This window comes from Balaenoptera acutorostrata, chromosome 2, assembly GCF_949987535.1.
Source record: "Balaenoptera acutorostrata chromosome 2, mBalAcu1.1, whole genome shotgun sequence".
Classification (NCBI taxonomy): Eukaryota; Metazoa; Chordata; class Mammalia; order Artiodactyla; family Balaenopteridae; genus Balaenoptera; species Balaenoptera acutorostrata.
Genome location: NC_080065.1, coordinates 114,371,310 through 114,382,038, shown reverse-complemented (window position 1 = coordinate 114,382,038; position 10,729 = coordinate 114,371,310).

Sequence of the window (10,729 nt, the reverse complement as noted above, 5' to 3'; positions counted from 1 at the left end):
TCTATAAAATAAATTTTAAAACACCATCTAGAAAGGATGGAAACCCATTCTTTCCCAGTCATGATTTAAAAAGGTATCTCAATATGGATGATATATATTAATATATATTATATAAAATATTTATTATATTATAAACTATCCAGTATTAATATATAAAATATAGTATAATATATAATTTATCAATGATATATTCATACAATAATATAATGTATAAATATATATCAAATATACTATGTAATACAACATAAATATATAATATAGATAAATATATATGGTAAAATAAAATTTTAAATCAAGCAAAAGTCATAAGATGCAAAGTAAAGTCTCTACTAATTCCTCTCCCTAAAGTTCTGCCTTAACTGACTGCCTAATTAACAGTTTCTTTTGTATGTTTCCTGGAAAAATGTTTATATATATTTCTCCATGTACATAAACAGATGAGAATATATGTGTTATTGTTACTGAGTCCAAGCTCGCTCTGCTCGCTGCACGACAGGCCAAAAAATCAGGAGACGAGGTGTTGAGGCAAGGAATACAGCTTTATTCGGAAAGCCAGGAGTCCGAGAAGATGGCAGACTAATGTCCTAGAGAACCATCTTAGCGGGGTCTCGATGCTAGTTTTATTTTTATAGAACAGAGAGGGGGAGGAGGTGTGAAAGTAAAGTAAAAAGGCCATAAGTCTTACAAAACATCTGCTGGTTTAGCCAGCCTCAGGTAGGGGATGTGTTAATTTCTTCTTTCTTGCAGCCATTCACAGGTGGGCAGGGTCAGAATGTTTCCCTGTGAGCTCAGCAAAGGCACTTGTAGTTTAACATTTAGGCAGAGAGGCAGGGTTCCCCCAGGGAGGCCATTATGTATGCCAATAGCTATAGACAACATACAAAAAGCAACTGAGAGCAGAGGTTAAAGTAAAAGAAACAGATCCAACATGGAGTCAGATTTTGTTCTTTCCTGTTACAGTATTTTTTGTTTATATTCACTTTATGTAACAGCATGTATGAGTCCATTCTTTTAACAGCATGTATAATTCTTAATTTGCAATACTAAATAATGTTGAATTGTTTGGGTATATAATAATTTATTCAACCAAGCACACTAACTGATGGATATTTAGGTCATGTCCAGGTTTTTGTTATTAACGATGATGATCAGTAAATACATTGGAACATATGCCTTGTAATTGTTGAGAGTTTATTCACTGGATGAAATCCTAGCTGTAGACTTAACAGTTCACAGTGTACAAGCATTTTAAATTCCGATAAATATTGCAAAATTGCCCTCCAAAAAGTTGTATCAATTTACATTTCCATCACCTGCTTTTGCCAACATTGTGCATTAGCAGAATACTTTATGCTTGCTTTTCTGATCATTGAAAAATATTGGTGTGCATTTACTTAATTATGAGTGAAGTTAAGGATGATTCTATTTGTTGTTCTTTTTCTTTCAACTGCCTGTTAATATCCTTTGCCTGTTTTTGTATTGGGTAGTTGCATTTTTTTCTCTTAGTGTCGCTGAATGCAAGTTTATGTGCCTGATGCACAGTGAGGCCAAACAAATGGAAACGTTGGAGTTTGGAGCAGAGAAAGGTTTATTACAGGGCCAAGCAAGGAGAACGTGTGGCTTGTGCTCAAAACTCCAAACTCCCAGATGGTTTTCTGGGAGAAGTTTTTATAGGCAAAATTAGGGGTGAGGGCTACAGGGTGTGACTTTCTTCTGATTGGTTGGTGGTGAGGTAACAGGACAATGTTCTAGGACTTCGGTGCTCAGCCTGGAGTTACCATCCTCCACCTGGGTGGAGGCCTTATTTCCTACCGAAGAGCTCAAAGATATATTGTTATGTGTATTCCTTGAGGAGGAGCTGGAACTCTGTTTTACTGCTGCACTATTGTTTGTTGATTGCTCCTCCTTTGTTTCTGCATTCCCTCACTTTTCTGATTAGCATCTATTTGAATCTGCCCTTTGGTACCTTTGGAAGGTCTAGGAGGCTGAAGCCTTTTTCCTACAAACAAGAAACAGGGGACAAGGAAAGGCTTTTGTGTCCAGGAGGGCCCCACAGGTTCATGCTCGATTTCATTAGTGATTTGTAAAACTCATTATAAATTAAAGAAATAAACTTTTTGCCTATTATGTGTTACAAATATTTTCCTATTTTGTAACTTTTTTGGACTAAGTTTTAATCTTTTTTATGGTTTTGGGGTTGTACATAACTTTAAAATGGCTTAGAAGCCTATTTCACATGTTGCCATTTGTTTTGTAAATTTATAAAGACAGCTAAATTTCGGTTCCAGACCACCCCAATAAAGTGAATAGCACAATAAAGCAAGTCACACAATTTTTTCGATTTCCCAGAGCATATAAAAGTTATATTTACACTATACTGTAACCTATTAAGTGTGCACTAGCATTATGTCTAAAAAATGTACATGCCTTAATTAAAAGATTTTATTGCTAAAAAATGGTAACCATCATGTGAACCTTCAGTGAGTTGCGATCTTTTTGCTGGTGGAGGGTCTTGTCTCAGTGTTGATGGCTGCTGACTGATCAGGATGGTGATTGCTGAAAGTTGGGGTGCTGTGACAATTTCATAAAAATAACAATGTAGTTTGCCACATTGATGGAATCTTCCTTTTATGAATGAGTTCTCTGTAGCATGCAATGCTCTTTGACAGGACTTTGTCCACAGTAAAACTTCTTTCAAAATTGGAGTCAATTCCCTCAAACCCTGCCACTGTTTTATCTACTAAGTTTATGTAATATTCTAAATTCTGTGTTGTCATTTCAACAGTCTTCACAGTATCCTTACCAGGAGTAGATTCCATCTCAAGAAACCATTTTCTTTGCTCATCCATAAGAAGCAATTCCTCATACATGCAAGTTTTATCATGAGATTGCAGCAATTCAGTCACATCTTCAGGCTCCACTTCTAATTCTAATTCTCTTGCTATTTCTACCACATCTACAGTGACTTCCTCCACTGAAGTCTTTAACCCCTCAATGTCATCCATGAGGGTTGGAGTCAACTTCCTCCAAACTCCTGTTAACATTGATATTTTGATCTCTCCCATGAATCATGAATGTTCTAAATGACGTCTAGAAAGGTGACTCCTTTCCAGAAGGTTTTTTAATTGACCCAGATCCATCAGATGAATCACTATCTATGGCAGCTATAGCCTTATGAAATGTATTTCTTAAAGAATAAGTCTTGAAAGTTGAAATAACTCCTTGATCCATGGACTGCAGCATGGATGTTGTGTTAGTAGACATGAAAACAACATGAATCTCATTGTACATCTTCATCAAAGATCTTGGGTGACCAGGTGCATGGTCTATAAGCAGTGATATTGTAACCAAGCAGGATCCTATGAGGGCTTCCCCAGACAGACCTCTCCCCCATATCCTCTACTTTAGCTCCTCTCTGAAGTACCTAGATAGTAGTATCTAATGCACATTTCCTGGGTTGTTTTACAGTTTCTAAAATCCCCACCAAATGGAAGGTGTTAACTACTTGATGACCCCCCAGGCCCTCAGGCCTACTGGAGCCTAAGGATTGATGATGTTAACCCTTGTGACACCACCCTGTTACCTCACCGTCAACCAATCAGAGAATTGTACATGAGCTGATCACTTACCCTGAGACTCCCCTCCCTCAACTTGCCTTTAAAAATGCTTTGTTGAAATCCATGGGGAGTTCAGGCTTTTTGAGCATTAGCTGTCCTGGACTCCTTGTACGGTGCCTTACAATAAATGCTGCACTTTCCTTCACCCCAATCTGGTGTCAGTAGATTGGCTTTGCTGCATGCAGGTGAGCAGACACAAGTTTAGTTAGGTAACAATATTTTGAAAGAAATCTTTTTTTCTGGGTAGTAGTTCTCAAAAGTGGGCTTAAAATATTCAGTAAACCATATTGTAAACAGATGTGTTGTCATCTAGGCTTTGCTGCTCCATTTATAGAGCACAGGCACAGTAGATTTAGCATAATTCTTAAGGGCCCTAGGATTTTCAGAATGGTCAATGAGCACTGGCTTCCACTTAAAGTCACAACTGCATTAGCCCCTGACAGCAGTCAGCCTGTCCTTTGAAGCTTTGAAGCCAGGCATTGACTTCCCCTCTCTAGCTATAAAAGTCCTGGATGGCATCTTCTTCCACTATAAGGCTATTTCATCTACAGTGAAAATCTGTTGTGTAGTGTAGCCAAGTGTAGTTATCTTAACTAGGTCTTCTGGTTAACTTGTTGCAGCTTCTACATCAGCACTTGCTGCTTCACCTTGCACTTTGATGTCATAGAGACAGCTTCTAAATTTAAACCTCATGAACCAACCTCTGCTAGCTTCAAACTTTTCTTCTGCAGCTTCCTCACCTCTCTCAGCCTTTATGGAATTGAAGAGAGTTAGGGTCTTGCTCTGGATTAGGCTTTGGTTTAAGGGAGTGTTATTATGGCTCATCTGATCTTCTATCCAGACCACTAAAACTTTCTCCAATTGGCAATAAGGCTGTTCTATTTCACACACAAAAAGATTTTAAAACCATGATTGGAAGACAGGAGATGGGAGTAAGCTATTCCATGACTTCAAAAAATGTTTCTGATGTTACAAAAATGTTAAATGCGTATTATATTTTTTGGGATACTTTTGGTTGCAAGCGATAGAAACCCAACTCAAACTGGCATGAAATAGCTTAAGCTAGTTCTGTAGAACATCTAATAGAAACTCTAATGATGGATCCAGGGGCTCATTATCAGTCATCTACGACTGTAACCGAAAGTGGGGTCCGGAAGGTTGGTGGAAAGGAAAGTTTGCAAGGTTGGTGGAAAGGAAAGTTTGCTTTATTTTGGATGCCGGCAAATGGGGTGGGGGGGGGGGGACGCCTGAGGCCGACTCCCCCCACCCTCACCACTGACTACTGACTATCAGTGGGCAAGAGTTTTATAGACAGACGGAGGGGGCTACATGCAGAAACAGCACAGTCAGCTCTGACAGTCATCTTGAAACTGGTCATCGGTAGTCTGACCAGCGACATCTTGATTGTTTTAAGTACAATTCATCTTTAGTTCCAGGGTCAGTTTGTTCCCATTTCCTTGAGCCCAATTCTTGGAATTATGGCAGCTTATGTCATGGCTATACTCTGGTCATCATGTAGTTAACTTCTTCCATCTGGTGAGGGTTTCAGTATCTACAAGGCAGCTCACAGGGTATGGCTCAGAATATTACCTATATCTGAAGTTCCTTAACTATGCTTAATGACTAAATTATTATTTTTTAGTCTTGTTAGACTGTTTTCCTTTGTCTCTGCATTTTCTCACATCTCTGATTAAACTTATTCTTTGGCTGAAGTTCTTCCACAGACAAAGGGCAGGTGGAGGACATAAGGGGCAAGGACCATAGGGTCCTGCTCTGTTTCACCACCAGCCAACACACATAGTAAATAAATATTTATTAAATGAAAATCAGGGATCTTTCTCCAACTCTAGATTTTTTTTTTCTCTTCATATGTTAGCATCACTTCTCTTCCACTGGTGAAGGATGCCTCCATGCAGTAATAAAGATGCCATAAGCCATTCCTGACATTGTCCTTACAGCTTACAGTCACAGAAGAGGACTTCTGAAAGGGTTCAGAGTGTACCACCCTAAAGTATGCCACTCTGGCCTATGGATTATTTTGAGCTGAAGGCAATTGAGAAAAAACAGAGACAAGAAAAACTCTCTGGCCTCCCCATCTATACCACAAAGGACAGAACAACCCTTAGTCGTTGGAGATAACTCTAGACTCTTATCAGCCCTGGGATGGCACCAGAGGAATCTACATAATACACCTCACCAACTAGCCCTTATCTTCCATTAGTTTTCCCCATATATTTACCTTCCCACAGTTTGCTACCCTTAGAAGCCTAAAACCCTTTCCTTTGTCTTGTCACCTCTCTACAAATTTTTTTCTTTTGTTAAGAGCATATATAAGCCCCACTTCTAAATACCCCTCTGAGTTACATATTCATCACTGAACTCTCCTGTGTGAATGTGCAATGCATGTGTTAATAAACTTCTGTATGTTTTTCTCTTATTAATCTCTCTTTTGTCAGTTTAAACCCCCACCATTGAACCTAAGATGGGTAGAGGATAAACATCTTTTGTCAATCACACTTGGCATTAACTGACAGAAACTTCTTGGGAAGGTCTCCACCAAGCTCTGGATTACCTTGAATTGGGTTGTGTGCGTATGACTAGAACTGGCTGTGGATGGGTAGGGGTAAAGTCAGCCTTGCCAAGGCCTCATAGCAGAGGAGACAGTGATTCCGCAAAGGAATGGATGCTGGCAAACAAACTAAACAACTGCGTCATGAAATCCTTTGCATTACAACTATCTTGGTCTTAACTGACCTAAAACAAATAAACTGCTAGCTATTTCTCCAGCAAGAATGGTTTTATTTGGGATCAACAAAAGATTTGCAATTTGGAGTCTACCACCTTGGTGTGCCCTGAGCAAGTCCCCAACCACAAGGAGAGGAGAATTCTTTTAAGAGGGGAAAGGAAGTTGGGAGAGTTATAGTGAACAAAGAGTCCTTTGGAGGAATTGAGAGTTGGAAGTATAGTGACTTTTCATTGGCTGAGTTGTGACAGTCTCTCACTGGCTGAGCTCTTGCCAAGCAGGAAGGAGTCTTGTTGGTCTCTGCTATCCTCTTAGGGCATGAGAGCTCCCCCTTCTGGCCTCCTGACTCTATTTTAATTAAGGTTTCTGTTTATTAATTTTCACAGTCTATAGCAGTGCTTTTCAACTCAGGCTGCAGGTTAGAATCACTTGCTGAGCTTTTTAAAAATAGAGATGCAGAGACTCTACCCTAGACCCATTAAATCAGAATTTCTTGGGTGAGAGGTGGTGGCGGAGAGGGGTGAAGCAGTGATTTATTTTTTAAACTCTTCAGGTGATTTTAATGTGCCTTTTCAGTGTAGAACCACTAGATTATTGTGTAAATCACTGAGATAATATTCAAGACAGAAAAATAGCAAAAATACTTATAGATTTTTAAAGAAAGAGAAGAATTCAGTGTTGGTTTGCACTCCTTAAGCCAGAGGTAAATATAACACATTTATAAGCTCTTAATCAACTTGATGAAGTTAGGTTAGCTACATTAGCACATTAAAAAACAGTCAACTTGTTCACGTTGTTCTTTAAACCTATAGGAAATGGATTCATTAGCATCTCCTAGAGGAGAAATTGGCACATGTCATTTCCTCAGCAGTATAGGTGATAAATTGTGCTCTGCAAGGAATTCTTGAAAGATAGAAAAAGGTTCTATACTATCCTGTTTTCTCACTAGTTATAACTGCATTTTAGATGCTATCTCTTTCAAAAGCCAAAGCTACCCTTCCAGAAATACGAAGGATCAGACTTGTAATAATTCATTCAGGACTGTTATATGATAGCTTTATAAGTTCAATTTGAAAAGGACAGCAATCATTTCTGAGTTCTAATATCATATTGGTGGATAGAGTCTAATGTACTAATAGATGCTAATGTGCTAATCCAAAATGTCTTATGCTAACCCTTTGTAAATGGTATAACTGACCATTCTCTCTTTTAATGATGGAATAACTATACTTGTTGCTATAAGCAGCAGCATGGCATAATGAAAAGTAGCTGTTAGGATCAGATATACCTGGAATTAAATTCTGTCTGCTATTTATCAACTGTGTGATCTTGGGCAGGTTAACTTCCTAGTGCCTTAGTATTCTCAAGAGTAAATAACAATAGGACCCATCTTGCAGTGTTGTAAAAATTAGAAATGGCAACTACTGTCCTTCTGCCATTTTGCTTCAGAATTTTTAAAAATTGCACAGTTAAAAAATGAGTAAATGTATTCTCCTTATAAGAAAGTAAAACATTACAGGTAAGGAATTTAGTCTTTGATGACCATACCCCTTCCCACCTTGCTAATGGTAACTAGTAATATCAGTTTAGTGCATAACGAGGGACTGAATATACAAATGAACAAGAGCCAGACCATGTATATCAATAGAACTCTGACACACACTCTCTCTAGCACCCAGACTGGTAAGTCAAACCACAAGTTCAGCAGCAATTGGTCCAGAAGTGTCTGAGCTTGGTCGATGACTGTCAGCTTCCAACTCAGGACCAACTAGAGAGAGCAAAGTATGTTCCCTAAACCAATCACTTAAGATACCCCTGCTTCTAGTTAGCCAGCCTCTAGCTTTCCATGCCAACAATTTCCGATCACAGAATACCTGAAGCCTTCCCTTTTCCCACTATAATACTTCTTTTTACCACTCCCCTGCCCGTCTTTCAGCTTCTGCCAAATATCAGTGATCGTGGCTGACTCCCTTGCTATAGCAAGCCCTGTATAAATATCCTTCTATCATTCTCATTTGTTTATTTCCACAATAGCTTTCCAGTCTTTTTATTATGCACTTACAGACGGATATTCATATGTACCCTTGGGAAATATACACTGCTTTATAGATTTTTTTTATTGAAGTATAGCTGATTTACAATGCTGTGCCAGTCTCTGCTGTACAGCAAAGTGACTCAGTTTTATATACATATATATATATATATATATATATATATATATATATATATGTATATATACATTGTTTTTTTTTATATTCTTTTCCATTATGGTTTATCCCAGGAGACTGGCTATAGTTCCCTGTGCTATACAGTAGGACCTTATTGTTTATCCATTCTAAGTGTAATAGTTTGCATCTACCAACCCAAAGTCCCAGTCAGTCCATCCCTCTCCCTTTCCCCCTCCCCCTTAGGAACCACAAGTCTGATCTCTGTGTCTGTGAGTCTGTTTCTGTCTTGTAGGTAGGTTCATTTGTGTCATATTTTAGATTCCACATGTCAGTATATCATGTGACACTTGTCTTTCTCTTTCTGACTTACTTCACCTAGTATGATAATCTCTAGTTGCATCCATGTTGCTGCAAATGACATTATTTCATTCTTTTTTATGGCTGAGTAGTATTCCATTGTATATCTGTACCACATCTTCTTTATCCATTCATCTGTCGATGGACATTTAGGTTGTGCCCATGTTTTGGCTTTTGTGAATAGTGCTGCTATGAACATAGGGGTGCATGTATCATTTCAAGTTAGAGTTTTCTCTGCATATATGCCCAGGAGTGGGATTGCTGGAGTATATGATTATTCTATTTTTAGTTTTCTGAGGAACCTCCATACTGTTTTCCACAGTGGCTGCACCAACTTACATTCCCACCAACAGTGTAGGAGGGTTTCCTTTTCTCCACATCCTCTCCAGCATTTGTTATTTGTAGACTTTTTAATGATGGCCATTCTGACTGGTGTGAGGTGGTACCTCATTGTAGTTTTAATTTGCATTTATCTAATAATTAGCAATTTAGAGCATCTTTTCATGTGCCTACTGGCCATCTGTATGTCTTCTTTGGATGCTTTATGGATTTTTAAAAACAAAAATAGTGTCATATTGTACATATTGTTTTGTTACTTGATTTTTTCCTTAAAAATATCCTGGAAATCTCTCCATGTTCATCCCAATTGTTTTCACTTGAGGAAGGTAGTAATATTTATTCTAGCTTCTTGTAACACAGTTAGCTCTGTGGTGCTACCTACTCCAGTGCTTTGCAGGCTACTTGTTTTTCTGTGTCCATCACAGGAAGTTTCTTTCTGCCTTTGCACCTCTATCCTACTTCCCTTTGACCCCCATCTCCAGATTACTCCTCCTTTAATCTTCATCCTCTGAGCTGCAGTTGATTCTCCGTGGCCTGACTAGCTGCCTTCCTTTATGGCTATTAGTAATGGATGTTCTAGGGCAGCTTCTTCACCTTTGCAAAGTTGGGGCATGTCTAGGGCTTCAGAAACATTGGTCTCTGACTGCTCTAGGTCCTGTGTGTTGTGTGCTCAATTTCCTCATTGTAACATATGACCAGTGCAGTCTTACTCATGCTAGATTCTTTCACCTTGAGTCAGTTTTCCAATTGTATGTAAAGAATTTCTTCCAAAGAATTAAACATACCAACCTTAGAAACCAGTTTGTGAAGGAAGTAAAATAAAGTTAAATGCTTTATTTACTTTGTTTTTACCCAAAAATTTGGGTAGATCTTGCAGTCATCCAAATAATGTCCCTCCTGGTAAATACCAATACATTCAGAATTCAGACATCAATGGTAGGGTCTTGGAAGAATTGTTTTTAAGCACTTGGGCTGGTAGAACCTTTAGACCCAATATGAATAATTAAGTGAATTGATAACTAGCATATATACTCTGGAGCAATATAGCCTTGTATTTAAATCTTGATTCCTCTGGTTCAGTGAACTTGGGCAAGTTTCCTAATTTCTATGAGTCTTAAGTTTTCTCATGTCTACAATGAAGATGAAATTACTTACATTGCAGGATTTGTCAGAGGAAAACCTTTCCTCTACGCTCTTGGGTTCAATAATTGAGGATGTGTGAATTAAGCTGACAAAAAGAAAAGACAAGAGAAAAGACAGCTTTTAATCAACTATTTACGTGGGAGCACAAGGAAAAATGAGACTCTCCAAACAGTTAATAGGAATGGGCAAGGGGAGAAAAGGCTTCTATAGGAGGAACAAATGGGTTTTTAGGGGAACAAATGGGAAGTAAGAAAGATTGTGATAATGTTTGTTGATGCAGGTGCTGGTGGTCTTCTCCATCTTCTTTCTGGCCAGTAAAGCTCCCCTGGAGAGGGAATTTATGACATCCTCACTCCCAGAAA